At 39.3% G+C, this 21,917-nt stretch overlaps 1 pseudogene across 1 annotated transcript; it reads right to left on the bottom strand.

The window, feature by feature from the left end:
* Nucleotides 1–353: 353 nt before the first annotated feature.
* Nucleotides 354–19,583, bottom strand: LOC311178194 (cytochrome P450 2C44-like; annotated as a pseudogene). The gene is made up of 6 exons: nt 19,556–19,583; nt 15,351–15,538; nt 13,236–13,450; nt 9,091–9,303; nt 3,666–3,807; nt 354–442 (listed from the first exon to the last, which is right to left on the bottom strand). The product of its transcript is annotated as a cytochrome P450 2C44-like (transcript).
* Between the last annotated feature and the right edge of the window lie 2,334 nt (nt 19,584–21,917).

Here is a 21,917-nt window from a genome sequence, read left to right as displayed (position 1 = left end):
CTGTGACCTTGGCAGTTCTCAGGATGCAGCTCCTTCATGTCAAGGGATGTGGTGATGTTGCCTCATCCATCAGGTCTCAGGAAATAGGGTTTCTGTCATAGGTGATATTTAAAACAGAAGAGAAACTATTTTTTTTAAGATTTAATTATTTATGCTTAGAAGAACTGGGGTACAGGCCAGAAATGTGGGGGGTGAGAGGATTCACCAGAGACAGAGTGGGGAGCAGAACAGGCAGATCTACTGAAATAAACTGCTGAGGGGAGCAGTGGGCGAGACAGGAGAGGTCTACTGCGCTATGTGGGTCACCTCCCTGGCCAGGGATCGAACTCGTGCCATAGTACCTACCTAGAGTTTCATAGTGCAGAATGGCCGTGCAGAATGGCAGTGAAGAACAAGAATAGCTCCACGCGAGCCAGGCCCTCTCCTGCACAGGACTGTTCCCCTGGGAGGAAGAAACATCTGCCATTATCTGGTCCTTAATGCTCAAATACTAATACAATTATATCCCATAACTGAAAAGAGAAAGTTCTAAACTGTGGGACACAATACATGGGTATAGTTTTTCTAGAGGAACATTTGTTAATAACTGTCAAAACCCTCTAAAGGAATTTTCACTCTTTAACTCAGTAATTCTCCATGGATTTATCTATAGAAATCAGATTCACCTATGATGATGTCACTTGCAGCATTTATTTATGACAGTAATGGATTAGGTGGACACCAAGTATCCATCTATAAAAGATTGATAAAATAAATCCTTGTGTTTCTATCAAACAATGCACCCTAAAAATTTCTATATGGAAGATCGGTAGACTGTCTTTTATTGTACCACATGTGTGAAAGCAGGTTATTAAACAGATTGTACAGAAAGCACCAAATTTTATTTTAAAATGTACATGTATCATGTATATCTAGAAAATTGTGAGAAGTATATACAATAAAATATTAACAGATTCTCTCCATAGGATGAAATTGCAGAAATTTTTTTTTTTTGCTATTCTACATTTTCCACTTATTTTTTAATGCTTAGCATGTATTATTATTGTAGTTTGAAATAATTTTGGAAAATGCTAATTAAATGAGTGCATAAGATAACAAGGAAAAGAATGGGTACAACCAAATCTAGGTTGTCTTTTCTTATAAAATGTGTCAACCATTTATTTATCAAGAGAAACTCTTCCTTAGCCCAAATGCTCACACAGGTCAATGACAAACTTCTATGGAAGTTGACCCAAAGATATTTTTCATATTCCAAAGTCTCTTTGCACTCTGAAAAATACCAGCTTTCCTCATCTCCTCAAAATCTTTCATGGAATCATAATTTCTATAGAAATTTGTGTCACTCTTTTTCTTGGTTCAGACACAGCAAACATGGAAACTTAGCGCAATGTAGAGCTCCCTATTCTGCTCCAACAACATGGAGCCTACAGTGAATGCCCCAACAGGATGAACTCACAGACCCTTGGCTACAAGGCAATACTTCTGTGGTTTCATGAAAGCACAGGAACCACATGGTTATTCTAACCAATGTGCTTCCAGATTGAAGGAAAAATGGACAGCAGCCCCGAGTTGTCACTAAGACCTTATGGGAAATGGTAACTGCGATGCAGGGGTATGTAGGGCTCTGGATTTCAGAGGGGAAGAAAGAAGATGAAGAGGCCAAAGTCTCTTTAACGGCTTCTGAAAGTAAGAATCAGGACATTAATAATAGTTAATTGAAAACTCAGAAATAAACCCACAGATTTATGGTCAACTAATCTTTGACAAAGGAGCAAAGAATATGCACTGGAGCAAAGAAAGTTTGTTCAATAAATGGTGCTGGGAAAACTGTTTTGCTACATGCAAAAGAATGAAACTTGACTACTACCTCACACCATGCATAAAAACCAACTCAAAATGGATTAAAGAACTAGACATAAGACCTGAAACCATAAAATATATAGAAGGAAATATAGGCAAAACACTACATGACATGCACCTCAAAGACATCTTTACAGACACATCACCCAACGCAGTGATAATGAAGGCAAAATAAACAGCTGGGACTACATCAAATTAAAGAGCTTCTGCACAGCAAAAGAGACAATAACCAAAACAAAGAGAAACCCCACCGACTGGGAGAACATTTTTGCACACAACAGTAATGATAAAGGACTGATCACAAAAATCTACAAAGAGCTGATGAGACTCAACAAACTGGTAAATAATCCAGTCAAAAAATGGGCAGAAAAGCTAAAAAGAAACTTCTCCAAAGAGTAAATACAAATGGCCAACAGGCATATTGAAAAAATGTTCAACATCACTCGCAATCAGGGAAATGCAAATCAAAACTACAATGAGATACCATCTCACACCAGTGAGAATGGCACATATTTAAAAAACTAGCAACAACAAATGTTGGCGAGGATTTGGAGAAACAGGAACTCTTCTGCACTGCTGGTGGGAGTGCAAACTGGTCCAACCACTATGGAAAGCTGTGTGGAGATTCCTCAACCTACTGAAGATAGAGCTTACATATGATCCAGCAATTCCACTCCTAGGTATTTACCCAAAGGACACAGAAACATTAATTCCAAAGAGCACCTGCACCCCTATGTTTATGGCAGCACTATTTACAATAGCTAAGCTTTGGAAACAACCCAAATGCCCAAAAATAGATGACTGGATCAAGAAGATGTGGTACATATATACCATGGAATATTACTCAGCAATCAAAAAAGATAAACACATGCAATTTGCAGCAACATGGATGGCACTGGAAGGGATCATGCTCAGCGAAATAAGCCAGAAAGAAAAAGAAAAATACCAGATGGTCTCACTCATAGCAGGAATCTAGAAAACCTAAAAAAGGGACCAGGAAAAAGAATAACTATAAGAAAGAAAATATCAAAATCAACAAACAACTATGAACCAGAGACACACTATTGGGGGGGGGGAAGGAGGAATTGGGGTCAAAATAAGGGGGTTGCAATTGTATGGGGAATACAAAAATAAAGTTAAAAAATAATAATAAAAATAAAAAAACAAAAAAATAAAATAATAATCATTTCAAAAGAAGAAAAAATACGTACATTTTGTTTTGGAAAAGTTAATACATATTACAAAGGGGAGATAAAAAGACAAGTGTGTACCAAAACAGGTCCCTTTATCACCTGGCAATGTGTGACATTCAGATTGCATTTACTTACTTTGTTTACTTTAAACATTGGCATTATTCTGGCCTCCCTAGCGGCACAGGGGGTTGGGCACAGCACTGTGGAGCTATCCGCAGCCCCTGCAGCATGAGTTTGAGCTGCCCACATGGCGCAGCAGACCTCTCCTGCCTCGCCCTCAGCAGTGTATTTCAGTCAATCTGCCAGTTCTGTGCCCCACTCTGTCTCTGGTGAATCCTCTCACCCAGCACCTCTGGCCTGTACCCCAGTTCTTGTATGCATACATAAATAAATCTTTTAAAAAATGGCATTATTCCCAATCACCAAACAACAAAAGTTTCCCTGGGAGACTTACCTCATTCTAGTGGTGTGCAGACTTAAATGGCTCCATCCAGATCTGGAGGTACAAACAACAGTTTGTGCATCAGTGGATCAGTTATGCCACAGTTCAGTGAAGCTAAAAACTGTCCAAAATGTATATATGCATGATTTGGGTGGATTATTTGTATTTACCAAGGGAAAAAGGCAAGAAGTAGTCCAATTTCCTGATGCTGTCATTTTTATCCAAAAAGCGGCCTGGGTTAAATTTCTCTGGGTTAGGAAATTTCTTGTAATTGAACAAGACCGAAGACAGTACTGGAAATACAGTAGTGCCCTGGAATCAAGAAATGGAGAGTGGAGTGAAATTCCATCATGCTTGTCCCTGATACATAGACGAGTCCACCACTCTTAATAATGGGTTGAGAAGACCTGAGCACTCTTAAATTTGCCTGATGCATTATTGTTTCAAGTTGTGGCTATTTTATAGATACCAAATGTACAGTATCTTTCATCAAGTAATAGGATGATTCTTTGGGGAAACAGGGTGCTATGGTTAATTGCTGGTAAACTGGGTTTTGAGGCCCATATCGTCTAGACATGAAATTTACTGCAATTGCCTCAAATTGGAAGAGCTTACTTTTTCACAATTATTTTTATTTCTGAATTCAGCTACAATGGAAGAAAATGAGATATTAAGCCTTGAATCTGTTGAATCAAACCCAACTTCTCTCACTTGTAAAATGGGGCATGGTAACAAAAACAAGTTTCCTTCCTTTCTCATAAAAAGATTTTCATGGGGCTTAAATGACAGGATAAAGATCACTACCCTTTATCAATATATGGGATGATTTGTATTTACCTGACACTACTTAATTGGTCAAAATATTATTTAATTCTCCCTTTAAGCACATCCAGTAGGCTCTCTTTTGGTTCACATTGTATAAATGAAGAAATCGAGGTTACTTGGGGGTATAGTTTTAGCGAGTGGCATAATTAGAATTTGAGCCACTTTCTATCTGGTCAGAAAGCCCACCTTTTTACATGAAATCTTCCCTTTTTTCATTTTTCCTTAATCTTGTATTTCCTTAAACACTATCTAAAAATTAGTGAGGTAGACGATAGGTGCACATGCAAATGTAAAATACCAAAAAAAGTACAAAAGTATAAAATGAAAATAAGTTTTTAAAAAGAAGTTTTTCTCCTTTTCCAGAACTCAAGCACCTGGGTTCCTGGACGTGGCCTCCACCCCCAGCTTATGATACTCTTCTGGGCAATCGCTTATAGACTTGCAGGGGGAAAGCTACACACATACATACCGCCCCCTTGCTATTTTCAAATAACCTTGCTAAGTATTTCACTTTATAGAAATAAAGAAAATTTAAAGAAACATGTTTTTATTTGTCACACCTGGTAGGATGTGAAAAAACATGTTTCTTTTTAAAGGAACATTCAGGGATTTTCCAGTCTTCAACATATCACAAACATCACACATATTGCTGCAATGAATATTCTTATTTTGGGGAAAATATACAGAAAGCATAAATTCACAGTAGTGGAATAGTGCTTCAAATGGCATATTTTAAAATTTTGATAGATACTGCTACACTGTCTTCTCTAGAGGTCAGGCCACATTATACCACTAGCCATAAATATGCTACCAGGTATGACAAGTAAAAACATGTTTCTTTATAATTTTTTTAATATACTTTATTGCATCAGTATATTTTACACATTAAACGCCATCTGTAATTACTTTGACTCATTTTATATTGTTTTCTTTGTGCTGAATCTATTGTTTGGGAATTTGTTCATAATAACTATAGCTCATTTTACTTTTCAGTAATTAGTCATTTCACCTTATGAACTACACAAAACTTTCAGTTTGCCATTTATTTTTTTACTCTTTCTTTTCCAAGGCAGATTTTTCTTTTTTGCATGTAACTAAATTCATTCATTTTCAAATGTATGACCAACTTACTCTTCTCTGGTCAATGTTAGAAAGCCTTTTGTCATTCTTAAATCCTTTTAAAAAAATCATTGCTTTAATCCCTAGTAAATTTTTATAATAGGTGTAAGGTGTAAGAGTTAGAAAAAAATTAAAAAATTAATTTGAGCCAAGTTCTATCTGGTCATAAAGCCTACCTTTTAATTCATTTTTTATTTTTATGTAGTTCTTTTACTATTCTTTTTTTTCCCCTAACATTTCTCAGAGTTTTTCACCCTCTATTGAATAATTTCTATTTTTCCTCTAGGTCAAAATGATAAAGGCACCTTTATCTATCATGTACTAGGTTTATATATATAATTAAGTTTATTTCTAGACTTTTTTCTAGTAAATCTATCTACTCAAGAATCTGAATTATACTCTAATGATTATGACTTTATATTATCTTGCAATATTTGGTAGGATCTGTCCCTGACTATTTTTTATCTTTAATTTTCCATTTCAAAATTAAAAAATCTATTTATTTCCCCAAAATTCTAGTTGATATTTTCATTGAGATCCTATAAATGTATGGATTAATTTTGGGATAACTGCCATCTTCTGATTTAAACACAAAATAAATGTTTTATTTATTCAAAAATTTTATGTCTCTTATCAACATTTAAAAATTTTCTTTCCAAAATACCAGATGGTCTCACTCATAGCAGGAATTTAGAAAACTTAAATAAGGGACCAGGAAAAAGAATAACTATAAGAAAGAAAATATCAAAATCAACAAACAACTATGAACCAGAGACACTCTTTAGGGGGTGGGGGGCAGGGAAAGGAGGGATAGGGTTCAAAATAAGAGGGTTGGAGACCGGGTGGGGTGCAGGGAAGTGCGTCCCACATTGCCATTTTAGAACAGGGACCTTTCTTCAGTAAAGACTGCTTGAAACCAGCAGAAGGCCCCCGGAGGAGCCAGAGGTGAGCTGGGAAGTTCGCCGGACGCCAGGCCCCCTTCTGGCCAGCAGTCCGAGCTCAGAGGGGAGCAGGCACCCACCGCTGGGGCAGACTGGGCGTGCAGGGGAGTGCATCCCACATCGCCACTTTAGAATAGGGACCTTTCTTCAATAAAGACTGCTTGAAACTGGCAGAAGCCTCCCTGTGGAACCAGAAGGAAAAGGTTCCCTGTGCAATCAGAGGTGAGCTGAAGGCCCCCACAAGCCTGGTCCCGCCTGGCAGGAAGTTAGAAACCAGAGAGGAATCCAGTGATTTGGAACCCAGAGTGTAATCCATCTGCCCCACCTCCAGGGAAGTTTGTGGGACTTCAAGACACACCTTTCTAATTAAACACAGAAGGAGGAAATATTCTGTGACAGCGACAATTAACATACTCAAAGTACCACTGCCTCACTAGACTTCTGGCATAACAGTATTTGACTCATTTAGACCGCCAGTTCCCAAACCCCACAAAGAGCACACCAAAAAGATGCCGGCCAGTACCAGCAACACAGTGTCCCAAGGCATATGGCAAATTAGAAAACAGGCAGTAGGGAGTAGAAAAACTACATGCAACCGAGCAACTCCTCAGGAAAAAGGCACACCACAAAAAGAAAACCACCAACCAGATTGCAACAACAGTAACTTGGAAGAACTTCTGAGCCTTCCAGAAAGAGAATTTAAAATTGCTGTGATTAAAAAACTGACAGAAGTCATAAAGGAAAACAATGATAAGGGAAAAATAATCAATGATCAGAAGAATGAAATTGAGTCCCTAAAGAGGGAAGTAAAAGAAATGCAGGAGATCAAAGAATTAATAGGAGCTAAAGAACTCAAAATAAGGGGGTTGCAATTGTATGGGGAATATAAAAATAAAATTAAAAAAATAAAATAAAGAAGTCAATAAATAAATTTAAGTAAAAACATTTTCTAGGCAGTTAATGTTTGCAATTTTATCTGAAAATAAGTTGAATACATTTTTCATAAAATGAAAATGATAAATCACAGGAGGCTTGAAATTTCATAAATTCTATTACAATGTCTCTATGGCATCACAAATGATAAATGTGAGATAGGGCATCTGTTAATTATTATTGGTACCTTATAATAACTATTCTCTCTGTTCCAGTATTAGAAGCAAAGCCACCTTCACAGTTATGGTGGTGTAAAATAAATAAATAAATAAAGTTTTCTTTCCATAGATCTTGCAATTTCTTGTTAAGTTTATTCCTAAATATTTTACCTCTGTTTTATTAATGAAAACTTTGCTTTATTACATTAAAAATGGTTTAATTTTTATACAGTTTTAGTTTTATTACATATAGCTTTAGTTTTATTACATAAGGAGGCAATTGGTTTTTTTTTTAATGAGAAATTATTTCCTATCACTGCATAATTCTATTTTTGCAATGGTGTTTCAGTTAATTTTCTTGTGTTTTCCAGGGACAATGATGACATATAAATTGGACTCCTTGTTAGCATTCCCTCTCTTGTTACCTTTTTATAATTCTAGCTGATAATTGTGGGTAGTCTTTGCTTGGTCTTGACATTCCTGAGAATGTCAAGAATTATTGGAGGAGCTAAAGAACTCAAAATAAGGGGGTTGCAATTGTATGGGGAATATAAAAATAAAATAAAAAAATAAAGAAGTCAATAAATTTAATTAAAAACATTTTCTAGGCAGTTAATGTTTGCAATTTTATCTGAAAATAAGTTGAATACTCTAGATCTTTCATCAGTAGACATGATTTGGGAAGTAGGTTTCTTCTGGCTAAAGAGGTCTCATCTATTCCTGTTCTATTAAGCGTTTTAAAATTAAGTATGCACATGGAATAGTATCAAAAGCATTTTATATATGGATGAAATGATTGTATGATTTTCCCCCTAATTTCTATTTATGTGGCAAACTTTATTAAACTACATTTGCTGGTATTAGCCCAGCCCTGGGTTCCTGATTTTCTTCCATGTTGGTGGGGTAGTATTTGGAATGTGAGGCTGGACCTATGTGTTAATAGACTTTTGCACTGACATCTGTAAGTGAGGGTGGGGGCTGCTTCTGTTTTGTAGTTTCTTTATTGGCCATGCTTGGCACCTTTTGTCCCTCTTCTGTGCTCTGGGACTGTTTAAATGTAAAACCTAATCCCTTAATCACCAGAGAAGACTGGCTTCAACCCCAGTGTGCATGTAAACACTCTTGGTCAATGCTAACTGCTCTACAGTTGTAACCGTCAGGGGCAGCAATGTCCCAAATGTGAGTCCTGGGAGGAGAGAATAACCCAAGATAAAGAGGATGACACTGGCTCAAGTACCTCAGTGCTGCAGACAAATTTTCCATTTCTTTTTTAATCCATCATTGAAAACTCAGATTTTGGTTCCCATGAAATTCTCATTAACAGTAATCACTGTTCCCTTAATGCATTTTACGTGAGAGTGGAAAAGGACCTTGGAAACCCCAGTCAGCCTCCCCTATTCCAGAAAGGCAGAGAGGGGCCACAGAGGTGAAAGAATGGCCAGGAGGTGCACTGCAGGCAGTGACAGAGTTCAAACCCAGGCCATGGGACTCCGAACTTGTGTTCTTCTCCTGACTCTCAACTGTCTCTGTTCTTGCCATAAAACTGAGAAGGCTCCCACAGGCCCCAGCAAAGTACCATGCACCCCACTTATCCATCAGCTTTGCCAGAATCAGCTCACTTTGGGGATGACATATTGTCTGAATTTCGTGTTCCTGGTCACAGCATGGGGTAAAAAAAAAAAAAAACAAAACCAAGAACGTTGACATACCTTTGTATCTCATTCAACACACGGCCTCTGTATAAGGCAGCCTCATCTTGTCCTTCATTCAGGAGATTTGGTGATGTCCAATCACATGGTCAATTTCTTCATGAACTTTGGGTTGTGTTTCTCCTGCCAGAAAAACCAATGAGAGAGTTAATAGTTACGAGTTAAGAAGAAGGCAGTGGCTTATCAGAGTCTATGACCACACCCCCTCACTCCTTAATAAGCTCCATATTTTATCGTGTACTATTGTGTAGTGGAGGGAAAAACAAAACAAAACAAAACCAACCACCATAGGGGAAGGACCCCCTGCTTTTGGTAAAATTGGTCAAAAATGGTGTGCAATGTCACAAAACCTTTTCCTGACCGTTTTCACACTTCATCTCTCTCTAACTTGTGATTTACTTCTTTATGTGATTTTCTCTATTAGAGGATAAGCAATTTCAAAGCAAATCAATATGAGGTTTATGTCTCTATTTTCCTCCAAATTTACTACAGCCACTGTCAACCTGAACTGAATACGGAGGAGCAAAGGAACTCTAAGTCACAGTTATCTTCAAACCACTTTCCCCTCTCCCTCCTCTAAATCCAGCATTTCCGGACTACTCAAAATCAAATACTGGGACAGTCATGCTAACGCTAAAAAGCATTCAGTGCATTCCCAAGGTCTCATCCTGATGCCTTTTATTTTTTTTTTATTATTTTTTTTTAAGTGGAAAAATGCTCGCCATCTCTTTTTTTTCCTTTAATATTTATTTATTTATACAAGCACCGGGCACAGTCAGAAGCGCGGGAGGGTGAGAGAATTCACCAGAGCGGGGAGCAGAGCAGACAGAAGGACCGAAGTACACTGCTGAGGGGAGCAGCGGGCGGCAGGAGAGGTCTGCGCGCCATGTGGGACCCTCCTCCGGTGGCCGGGGAGCAGCCAGGGATCGAACCGGCGCCGCAGAGGCTGCGGGCAGCTTCGGAACCCAGCGCTCAACCGCTGCGCCACCGGGGAGGCCCCCTGATGCCTTTTAAACTCGCCTTTTAAACTCTCAGCCTCCTCACCATCCTCTCCCCCACTCCAACTTTGGAGCTTAAGGGCCAATCACAGCTGTTCATTAAATCCGACATTGTTTTGCGCCCTCATTTTGCTCATTCTCTCCCTTTTGCTCACAAGTCTGCCCCCACCCTATTTGCTTTGCTGGGTTTCTAGCTACCCTCTAAGAGTCATCTCAAAATCTCTTATCAAGCTATCACCAGTCACTTCGACATGTGTTCAATCCCTGGCCAGGGAGCTATCCACATGGCGCAGCAGACCTCTCCTGCCACACCCGCTGCTCCCCTCAGCAGTGCACTTCATCAGTCTGCCTGTTTTGTTCCCAGCTCTGTCTCTGGTGAATCCTCTCACCCCCTACACCTCTGGCCTGTACCCCAACTCTTGTATACATAAATAAATCTTTAAAAAAATTTTTAAAGAATGGAAATAAAATATATCTTCCTATATATCTTCCTCTTGAAACTGTTGTGTCAGTTAAATATTGTAAAAATATGTGAAACTCTTAGTACAGTTCATGGCTCATAAGAAATAACAAACATTAACTGTTATAATAACCACTCAATTCAACTATAATCCAATTATTAGAACAGCTAATACTTATTAGTAATTATTAGTGGATCCTTGGAATATTTTCATCTTTTCAAATTTTGAATGATGTTTTAATATCAACTTTAAATCAAAAGGAATATTTATAAATTTGGTAATTTTTTTAATCCTTACATTGGACATTTGATTGTTACTATGTTGTTGTTGTTGTTGTTGTTGTTTTTGCTGTTCATTTATTCTTTCACATATTGAATAAATTTTCACTGATCTTTATATGCCAGATTCTAAAACTATTACTTCTGGGATCATTCTGACTTAAAATTGTCCCCATATCATGGATTATTTCTCAAGATAGTTTTCTAAGGGAAAATTAGTCACTGTGAATGTCTCTTTAGACAAGCGTGGCTGTTACAAGGTGGGGGATCCAGGACAGTAACTGAAAGGCGTATGCGGGGTCGGGCACTGGGGATGATCCTGTGGGCAGTGGGTTTATCAGTTAGAGTCCAACCAGGAAAACAGAAACCTCTCTAAATATTTAAAACAGAGGAAATTTAACCCAGGGAATTGGGTTTTAGGTGATGGAAATGCTGAGAGGCAGACCAGGAACTACTAGACCGCCCGCAGCCATCCCCTGCCTCAGCGGCTGCTGACAACAAGGAGGAGGCACAGGGAGGAGCTGCTGGCTCTGGAACTCAGGGGCCACCTACAAGGCAGAGCCAGACACCCCATGCAGTCCTGAAGGAGCTAGAGCCACAGGACACCTCAACTCATAGGAGGGAAGCCATTGAGGCAGAAAGGAGGGACCTGTGGCTTCTCTCCTTTCACACACTGACCTCATGCCCTGCCCTGCCCTGCCCTGCTTTGGCTGATCCCAGCCAGATCCAGCTGTCACAGGAGTAGGGGATATTAAACCAGTGGCATGAATGACACCAGGAACCAGGGGCAAGCAGGGGAGCTGAGGGAATGGTTCTTGGGACAAGCAAAGAGAAACAGATCACCCAGGATGGGAAACGCATTACAAAGAAGTTTAATTTTTAAATTCACACAAAACCAGTAATGATCAACTTATTTAGGAAAAAGGGAAGCAGTAGAGGAAAAGTTTTGTGGTTTCTTCAGGTGAACAGATGCGTCCTGAACTTGTGTGAGAGAGACCGAAAATCACTTCTCTCTTGTCATTTATCCATTGCATTGTATTAATGATTAATAAATAAGCTTTGAGAACAATTAAGTTTCTGTTTCATTGGGACTTGCAATTTGATAACTTTAAGTCTGTGGGATCTTTCAGGTTCTCCTGGGTCTTTTTACTGTGTAGTACTTGATACTATAAAGAAAGAGGCAGCACATGTTTGTTTTGAGTGATTTGTGAGCCTCTTGACAACTGAGGACCAAGAACGTGAGGAGGACCACTGCAGTGCACTTTGAACCCACACACCTCCCCCAGCACCCCTAGAAGTAATGTCTATACCTCACCACCCTTCTCTTGCTGTCACTGTGCTACTGCAGCCTTTGCAGCATGTGAAATGACACCCCAGGCATGGCTTCTCCAGTCATCTAAACCTCAAGTCCCCTGGGCAGTAATTTTTATTTCACAAGGTTCCCAGACTGTTCTCTATGCCGCTCATGTTTGCAGATTTACAAGGAACTGGTCAGTTCTTGATGTTCATCTCCATGGAGGTACCAGAGCATGTTACATCACAGAAGGGTTTGTCTGGTCTTTGTCCTTGCATGCCAGAGGGCGCTTCTAAGCCATTGAAATTTCCCAAGTGTTGAAAGTCTCTTTGCTATTCATGGTGGACTTCTGGGGTCACTCCTAAGTTTAGGATAAGGTGGTGACTCATGATGGCTCCCTAGATGGTCTCAAGGTGGCCTTGCCAGAAAAACCAATTGTATATTTAGAAATTTGGAGCTTTCAGTCAAGTGATATTGCCCCAATCTACTGATTTCCAGAGAGGGGAGGGGGCGAGAGACTGAGTTTCCACCATGTGGCCAATGACTCATTTATGCTCACCTAGAAACTCCTCGAACAACTCAAGGCAACAAAAAGCCCAGGTGAGCTTTCTGGTTGGCAAATACTTCAATCGATCAAGAGGAAATGGCACATTCTGATTCCTAGGGAGAGGCTGCAGAAGCTCTAAAGCTGGGACCCTCTGAGACATCATCCTACAAGTCTCTTCATTTGCATCCTTAATAGAATAAAACTGTAATTGTAAGTATAGCACCTTTCTGAGTTCTGTAATTCTAGCAAATTATTGAACTCAAGGGGTGGGGGGGTGACAGGAACCCCTAAATTTTTCATCATTTACTCAGAAATGTGGATGATCTGGTGCCCCCTGAACTTGTGGTTGTCATTGAACAATGTCTTTAAGCCCCGGAGTTGTGCTAATTGTGCATAGTTAGCACAGAATGGAGCTGCGGTGTCATAGCACCTAATTAGTTGCCAAAGAAAATTAAATGTATTTTTTTCTGAACTTACCATTTCCTTTTAGGGTCTCCTCAGCAATGGGAACATAAGATCTGTCAAGGAATTCTTCACCCCGATCTATCAGAGCTTCCTTCACTGCATCATATCCATATAAGACCACAGTGGGTTTGGATCCAAGATAGAGTATAGACAGGACCATGCTGTTGGCCAACTGGAGAGAGATGCAAGTTGCTGTGAGTGTGCTTGTGAAATCTCTCCGCTGAAGGCTTGGGTAGAAATTAAGTAATAATTTACATGTGGTTTAGCCTTTGCTCCATCAATTCCATTTAGGAACTTAAATGGAGTCATGAATTATTGTCATGGATTCCTTTTTCCCTTCATTGATAGATAACATGCAACCTTTGAGCAAATATTTACCAAGCACCTAAATTGTACCGGCCCTGCACAATCCTGGAGGCCTCAGGGAGCTCAGTCTAGTGAAAGTCACAGACAGTAAACAAGCAAACAACGTTTGCAACCCAAATAGAGCACAATTCTGTGACATTGATATAGTGTACTATGTTGGATGATAACAGGAGAAGTTAATAAAATAGAGACATCAGGGGTCTCTAAGGAGGTAAAATTAAAGATTAGAAGGAAGCAGTGAGTGTGAGGGCTTGGAGGACAGCTCACTAAGCAGTTATAAAAAAAAAAAAGATAGCATTGTTTCAAGAAGAATAATAGTGTAAAAACAGCCAATAATGGGGAATTGGTTTGCAAACTTATTTTACATCCAAGCAATTGAATTCAAAGCAGTCATTTAAAATTAATTATAGGAGGATATATATTAGTATGGAAACATGTTCAAGTGCTAAGCAAATTACTGAAAACAAAATTACATTTAAAAATACATTTTTAAAAAGTCCAGTTTATAATGATCTTCCATCTTTCAACAAGCAAAACTTGCTACCTAGTTTTTCTGCCTTTCCTTTTTTCTCAATTTCCACTTAGATGGTAGAGAATTTTGCCATTATTACCTCCTTTCTCTGTCCCAGAAGATGATCTGTACTTCTTTTGCTCCTCTGAATGAGTGTGTCTGTATTTTGGGGTACAAACTGCCAGGTCCTCCTGTCCCAGCTTCACCCTCAGCTAATGATGCTGCTCCTCATTTCACAGAGATAATAGGAGTAGACTTTCCATAAGCGTCAGCTGTAGTACCTGCTCACTTACCTGCAGCTGTACTCATGGCTGTAGGCTTCTTAAATGTAAATGACTCTCCATGCTCCTACAAAATGTCCTATTCCCCAACCTCTCTGCTAGATTCTATTCCCTTCCTGCTCCTGAAAAATGACATTCCTCTTCACAGCAGAACTGACCACATCACCCCAATTCCTCCTCCTCCCAGCCCCTGGCAACCACCATTCTGCTCTCTACTTCTGTGTCAGATTATCTCAGAGGCCACTGGCAGGTGAGATCATGCATTTTCTTGCTGGGTCTGGCTTGAATCACTTAGCATAATGCCCTTCAATTTCATCCATGCTTTTGTAAGTGACAGGATTTCCTTCCTTTTTTTAAGGGCAAATAATATTCCTCTCTGTGTGTGAGTGAGTGTATGTGTGTGTGTATGTGTTTCACACCACATTTTCCTTATTCATCTATTCAAAGACATGATAAACTCATGGTGAAAGCTTCTTTTCCCAGAGTGTGAAAGTCAAGGTAGCAGAGCTGGCTGTGTCAGAGCAAGATATTGGGGAGGGAAGAGCAGGAATCACTCTTTAGAAGAAGGGTCACATAGTTCCCTGTAGAGCATTTAGTATGAACCAGTAATAATAATAATAAAAAAGAGTATTCATTACATTTTCTCGGCTTGCCTTTTGGTACAAGCGTTTTGGTTACAGGCTGAGGGGACTGGAAGTCTTTCAATTAAAATATGTTCTGACCCCAGAATTTTCTCATACATAGAATTCAACCTATATCTCCAGTCAGGTCAATGTGTCTTACTCTCTGCTCTGATGGAAACTGGTCCAGAAAAAAAGAGGCTCTGTCTAACACAGAACTGAATGCCCAAAAGTGCCTCAGAGTTGGGTGAGGAATCTGGGTAAGACACCAACATGCAAGGGCCCAAGATGCAGAGCCTGAAAATGACCCCCTTCTCTGGGGGGACCACCCCAGAGTGAGACCCCTTACCTTGGAGAAAGATGTACAGACATCCTTGAGGTTTAGTTGCAACAAATTCCCAATAATGGGGAGGTAAGTGGGGCCAGGAGGGAGCCTTCCCCCACTGTGATTTTTCTTCTATATAAAAAGGTAAAACAGGCAAGTGACACAAATGATAACAGCAGGACTGGTGACTTCTGGCAGCTCCCTCTCAGCTCCTGGATGTCCGCAAACTGTCCAGGCTGCTTATTTTCTAGCAAAATCTTTTGCAGGGGGTGTGACCTGGCAGCCAAAGACTGGTCTGAGTTCCTCTACTTGGAAAAAAAAAAAAACTGGGATTGGTTTCGGCTTTATTTCCTTTGCTGAAACTTGAGATTAATAAGATTTGTGTCTTCCCTAACACTGACCACAAAACCAGCAAACTTTGATTTTCTAAGCATTTCCCATTCGTGGACTTTTCCCTTTTAGTAAGGATAATTTGTTCTTTATACAGCTGTGTTTTTTATTCTTTATAACTTTCCAAAATTGTTCAAATAATTAAATGCATATATTTGAAAACAATATCGTGTACCCTGAGGCCTCATTCGGAAAAGCAGTAGCCCTCCTCGAACGCATTTGTATCACGTCTCTCATCAGATAAATGTCTACATTTATCTGAAACAATCCATCGGTCTATGAAGGAATAAATGAAATGTAATCTATGCACGCAGTAGGTGATGCCTCCTTGACAGTGGAAATCCTAACCTTTGCTGCAACACGAACGAGACATAACGCAAAGTGAAATAATCTCCAAATGTTGTACAAAGGTACAAATGTTCATTCCACATAAATGAGGTGCCCAGAGTCAGGATAACAAAATGGAAAGTAGATTAGAGGCTACAGGGGATGGGGGAACAGGGAGCTAATGTTTAATGAGTACAGAGTGGAAAACATTCTGAAATCAATAATGGTGCTAAATACACAAAATTGTGACCACCCTTAATGCCGCTGCACTGAATGTACATTGTAAAATGGTTAAAATGATATATTGTATGTATATTTGCAAGTTTAAAAACATTTACTAAACTGGCATTTGAAAAACGTTAACTCATTTGTATTTGCATTTAAAATAATTGATGTTTTCATTATTTTTGAGATAAAGCTTAGTATCTTCAACAATATCTCAGTCTATTCATTATTTTATGGAGAATTTGTTAATATAATAAATCTTTTAAAAAATCTTCAAAAAGGGGCCTCCCTGGTGGTGCAAGGGGTTAAGCACAGCACTGTGAAGCTATCTGCAGCCTCTGCAACACGAGTTCAATCCCCAGTTGGCCAGGGAGCAACCCACATGGCGCAGCAGACCTCTCCTGTCTCGCCCACTGTTCCCCTCAGCAGTGTGTTTTAGTCAATCTGCCTGTTCTGCTCCCTGGTGAATCTTCTCACCCCACCCCCCACCTCTGACCTGTACCCCAGATTTAAATAAATCTTCAAAAAAAATCTTCAGAAAGTCTACTGTGGTTTACTATTACCTCCTACAACAAACATTAAAATTCTATTAAGCACTAAAATTCTTCATTAAATGGTTTTATTGTTTTTCACTCATTTCAGAACCATCCCTCTGTATTCTCCACAGCTGTTTACTTCCACTAAACAAAACTGTTCATTAACCTACATTCCTGTGTCCATCAGCCTCCGGGCTAGCGGGCCTGGATGCAGCCGGAGCCCACGATGGATTTGTGTGTGAAGAACCCAGGTAGAAGGAATCAGCTTAAGGACCGCATATACCTTTCTTTTTTTCCTTCCAGCGCCTTCTGTGGAGCCAATGCCCACTAGTGCTTTTGTTGAGTTCTGTGCAAATAAATATTCATTTGCCAGAATTTCACAGAGAGGTAAATTATTAACTAGTACTATTTGAAAGGTTGGTACATCATGTTTCGAGAGTGGACTGGAAAACATGTTGGCAATGAACAGTGATTTTTATACTTAATCATATTCTCCTGCTAAAAAATATGGAAAGGTTTTCTTGGTTTTGTTTCTTTAATAGACTTTTTTTTATGATGATGATGTCACGCTTTGAGAACAGTTTTAGGTTCACAGGAAAATCAAAAGGCAGTTTTCCCACATACACCCTGCCTCACACAAGCACAGCCTCCCTTATAACCACCATCCCCCATTGGAGTGGTACATTTGATACAAATGATGAAACTACATTGACAAACCATAATCATCCAAAGTCCATAGTTTACATGAGGATTCACATGTGGTGGTGTATTGTTTACGGGTTTGACAAAAGTATAATGACACACGTGTCTGTATAGTTGCAAGCAGAGCTTTTTCACTTCCTAAAAATCCCCTGTGCTCTGCCTAGTCATCCCTCTCTCTCCCCAATCCTGAATTTCACTGCCTCCACAGTTTTGCCTTTTCCAGAATGTCATAGGATTAGAATCATCCAATGTGTAGTCTTTTTGGATTGGTTTCTTTCACTTAGTAATGTGCACTTAAGGTTCTTCCATGTCTCTTCATGACGTGATAGTTGATTTTTCTTTTTAGCAGTAATATTTTGTTGTCTGGATATATCAGTTTATTTTTCCATTCATATATTGAAGGACACCTTGATTGCTTCCAAGCTTTGCCAACGATGAATGAAGCTGCCATAAACATGTAAGTTTTTGGTAGATGTTAAGTTTTTAACTCATTTGAATGAATATCAAGAAGTGTAACTGCTGGATCATGTAAGAGTACACTAAGTTTTATAAGTAAAACTGTCTTCCAAAGTGGTTGTACCATTTTGCATATACATCAGCAGTGAAGGAGAGTTCCTGTGGCGCCACAACCTTGCCAGCATTTCATGTTGTCATTGTTCTGGATTTTGACCATTCGATAACAGGTGAATAGAGGTATTTCATTGCTGTTTTAAAATGCATTGCCTTGATGACATACATGAAACATCTTTCATATGCTTATCTGCCATCTGTTATTTACCATCTTTCATATGCTTATTTGCCATCTGTTGCCATCTTCTTTGTTAAGGTGTCAAAGTCTTGGTCTATTTTGTATTTGGGTTGTTTCTTCTTCTTGAATTTTAAGAATTCTTTGCATATTCTAGCAATAATCCTATACGAGACTTGTCATTTGCAAAGATTTTTTCTCCCAGTCTGAGGTTGTCTTCTCATTCTTTTCCTTTGTCTTTTGTAGAACTGAAGTATTTTATATTTAATATAGTGCAATTTTCAATTCCTTCTTCTATATGTCATGCCTTTGGTGTTGAACATTTAATTCTATGATCCATTTTGAGTTAATATTTGTGAAGAGTGTAAAGTCTGCAGCTAGATTTTTTTTTCTTGCACATGGATGTCCAGTTGTTTCGCCACCATTTGTTGCAAGGACTATTTTTTTCATTGTACTGTCATTACTCCTTTGTCAAAGATAACTTATGTTTATGTAGGTTTATTTTTGGGAACTCCATTATGTCCCATTGATTTATTTGTCTATACTTTTGCCAGTATCACTTTGTTTTGATGTTATAGCTATGTAGTGAATTTTTTTTTAAAAAGATTTATTTATTTATTTATTTATACAAGCACTGGGTACAGTCAGAAGCGCGGGAGGGTGAGCGAACTCACCAGAGCCAGAGCAGAGCAGGCAGAAGGACCGAAGTACACTGCTGAGGGGAGCAGCGGGTGGCAGGAGAGGTCTGTGCGCCATGTGGGACCCTTGCTGGCAGCCAGGAATTGAACCGGCGCTGCAGAGGCTGCGGGCAGCTTCGCAACCCAGAGCTCAACCACTGCGCCCCCGGGGAGGCCCTGAGTAGTTTTAGTCAGGTCATGTCAGTCCTCCAACTTTGTTCTTCTCTTTCACTATTATGTTGTCTTTTCTGGGTCTCTTGCCTCTCCAAGTAACTTAGAGTCAGTTCATTAAAATCCACATGGTAACTTGAGATTATGATTGAGATTGCATTGACTCTAAAGATCAAATTGGGGAGACGTAACAAGTTGGGAGGAATATTGAGTCTTCCTATTCATGAACATGGACCAGTTTTGTTTTCCTCTTGTAGATATTGTACATATTTTGTTAGATTTATACTTAAGTATTTCAGATTTTTTGGGTGCTATTGTGATAGTTTTCAATTTTAAATTCTGAGTGTTCTATTTGAATGGTTTATTTCTAACCACTGGAAAAAGTCAAAGATAATATAACAAGACTGCAAACATCCACTGTGATCTGCCTAGACCTTTCCCTCTTTTAACACCTACCTCCATTCTCATCTTTTGGTGCTCCCATTCTTACTAATAATGGTGTGCCTATATTAATCTTTATTCTGTTCCTGGAAGGCTCTTGAACGAAGGTGCTTCACATTATTATTAGCCTTTATTTTTTTAAGCAGTCTCATTGAGATATAATCAACACGCCACATAACTCACCTATTTTAAATATACAGCTTCGTTTGTGTGGAATTTCTGTCATATGGTAACGGTTCCTACACCACTTTATATTCCTACTAGCAATAGAAGATGATTCCATTTTCTCCACACCCTTGCCAACATTTGCTATTGTCTCTTTTACTATGGTCATCAAGTGAGTATGAAGCGGAATCTTGTGTGGTTTTGATTGGCATTTCTCTAATGACTGATGATGATGAATATCTTTCATATTGTTTTGCCACTTGTATATCTTCTCTGAAGAAATGTCTGTTGCTATCCCATTTTAAAATTGGGCTATCTTTTCATTGCTATCTCCTCATCTTTAACATTTTTTCATCTTTATCTCCCCTTCCTTTTTTGCAAACATATATATATTTGAATTCAGATATAATTTAATTATTCGTGCATGGTTACTTATTGAGAGAAACTTCAACTTATTAAAATGACAATCTGAACAACTAATTGTATTACTTTATGTTACTGAGGAAACATGTACTCTCAGCTGTGATTAGAAATGTTAACACATTTATTTGAAATATAAGAACTAAAAAATGGGAAAAATTCAGGGCTTTTCTAAATTTAAAGAAAGTGAAAATAATAATAATTATATTTGCCTCCAGAGGACAGTGGCTTTCTTGATTATTTTATACTTTGCTAAACTGTACCTTGTTTTACGATCACCAGTTTTCTTCTCCAAAGAAATCAGAAAATGTGGAAGTTACTTTAACTGGGTCACTAAAATGGTGAATTATAATTCCATTAAAGTAAAACTGAGTTGCTCAGGTAAGGTGTGAGATCTCTTTTAGAGATGGTTGTTATTGGTCTAACCTCTTTGCCGGCTGATACTGGCATCTTTTAGGAAGATTAATTCAATTGTGCATGATAAATTGAAATGAGAAACAACTAGAGGCCAGAAGAGCATCATTAGGAAGTGATGTCAAAAATTTAAGTGAAACAAGAAGGGCAGGTTGGCACGTGTGGAGCAGGTGCGCTCAATAACAAGAGCCCAAAGGAGAGATTAGCACAAAAAGGCCTTGTGGGCTCAACAAGAAGACCAGGAAGGGAGTCTTATCACATTTGAAATTGCTTTAAGGTCTACTTCCCATGAGCCTGTTGATTCTAAGAGGGCAAGGGTTGTTAAGTCTTAGTCACTATTGTTTTGTTCACTGTTGGCCCATTATTTTACACATTTTAGGTTTCCTGGCACAAATTAGGCATTCAACAAATACTTGAGTTCTACTTAACTTGTTTTCACTGAAAAGGTTTTGGGGGGTCATCTCCTCTCTCATCATTTGCCCTGCTGGCTCCTACTGTTTGGGAGTTGCTCTAAGGATATCAATTCCTGTACCTACATGCTCAAAATAACTACAGCTTCCATCATGCAAGAGTATTCCTGTAGTGCAGTCACATGGGAGTTGCATATGTGGCACTGTTGGGGCAAGAAGACCAGTGAACAGCTGTAAGGACAGGAATGGACCACAGTGCAGGTTTTCTGATCCAGCATACCAGGTAAAGGAGGAGTAGGAGAACTCAGTGGCTTTTTTGCAGGCTTTTATGGGGTTTATCAGGTACACAGCAGGCAGCAGTACTGGGGAGCCAGGAGGCTGGCAGGCCTCCCAGCCCCCAGCAAGTCTTCACTCTATCTGGGCTCTCCGGCGTTCTCTCTCTCGGCTTCTGTTCATTCTTGGCTTCTGTTCGTTCTTGGCTTCTGCTGGCGTCCCCGTGATGCCGTCTTTAAAAGCCCTGTCTTAGCCCAGGTGAATCCCATCTACATATGCCACACCCTACTCCAGGTGCCGGCCATCAGGCATGCATTCAGGACCGCAAGGATCCATCATCTATCCTGATAGCGGGAGGGCAGAAAAGCCTGATACATTTTCCTTACAACAGCATTTTAAAATACAGTAGTATCTGGTGCTCCCACTGCCTGGAACACCTTCCAACATCACCACCATGCTTTTCAGCTGGCTGCCAGCTGGCCATCCTTAAAAACTTGGCTCAGATCTATCGCTGCCTCTTAGAAACCGCCAGATTGGGCTGACCCTTATTTGTGTCCCTTTGCATCTGGTTCACCCTATTTATTATACTTGCCTCTTTATTTGCTGTACTGTCCCACCCCCCCAGACAAGGCTATATGCCCTTTTTTGTCTCAGTAACTGGCATATATGAGATACCAAAAAAAATATTTATAGTA

Source organism: Talpa europaea (genome assembly GCF_964194135.1).
Source record: "Talpa europaea genome assembly, chromosome: 10".
In the NCBI taxonomy this organism is placed as follows: domain Eukaryota; kingdom Metazoa; phylum Chordata; class Mammalia; order Eulipotyphla; family Talpidae; genus Talpa; species Talpa europaea.
The sequence above is the reverse complement of the archived record's forward strand: the minus strand, read 5'-3'. Positions and strand labels throughout refer to the sequence as shown.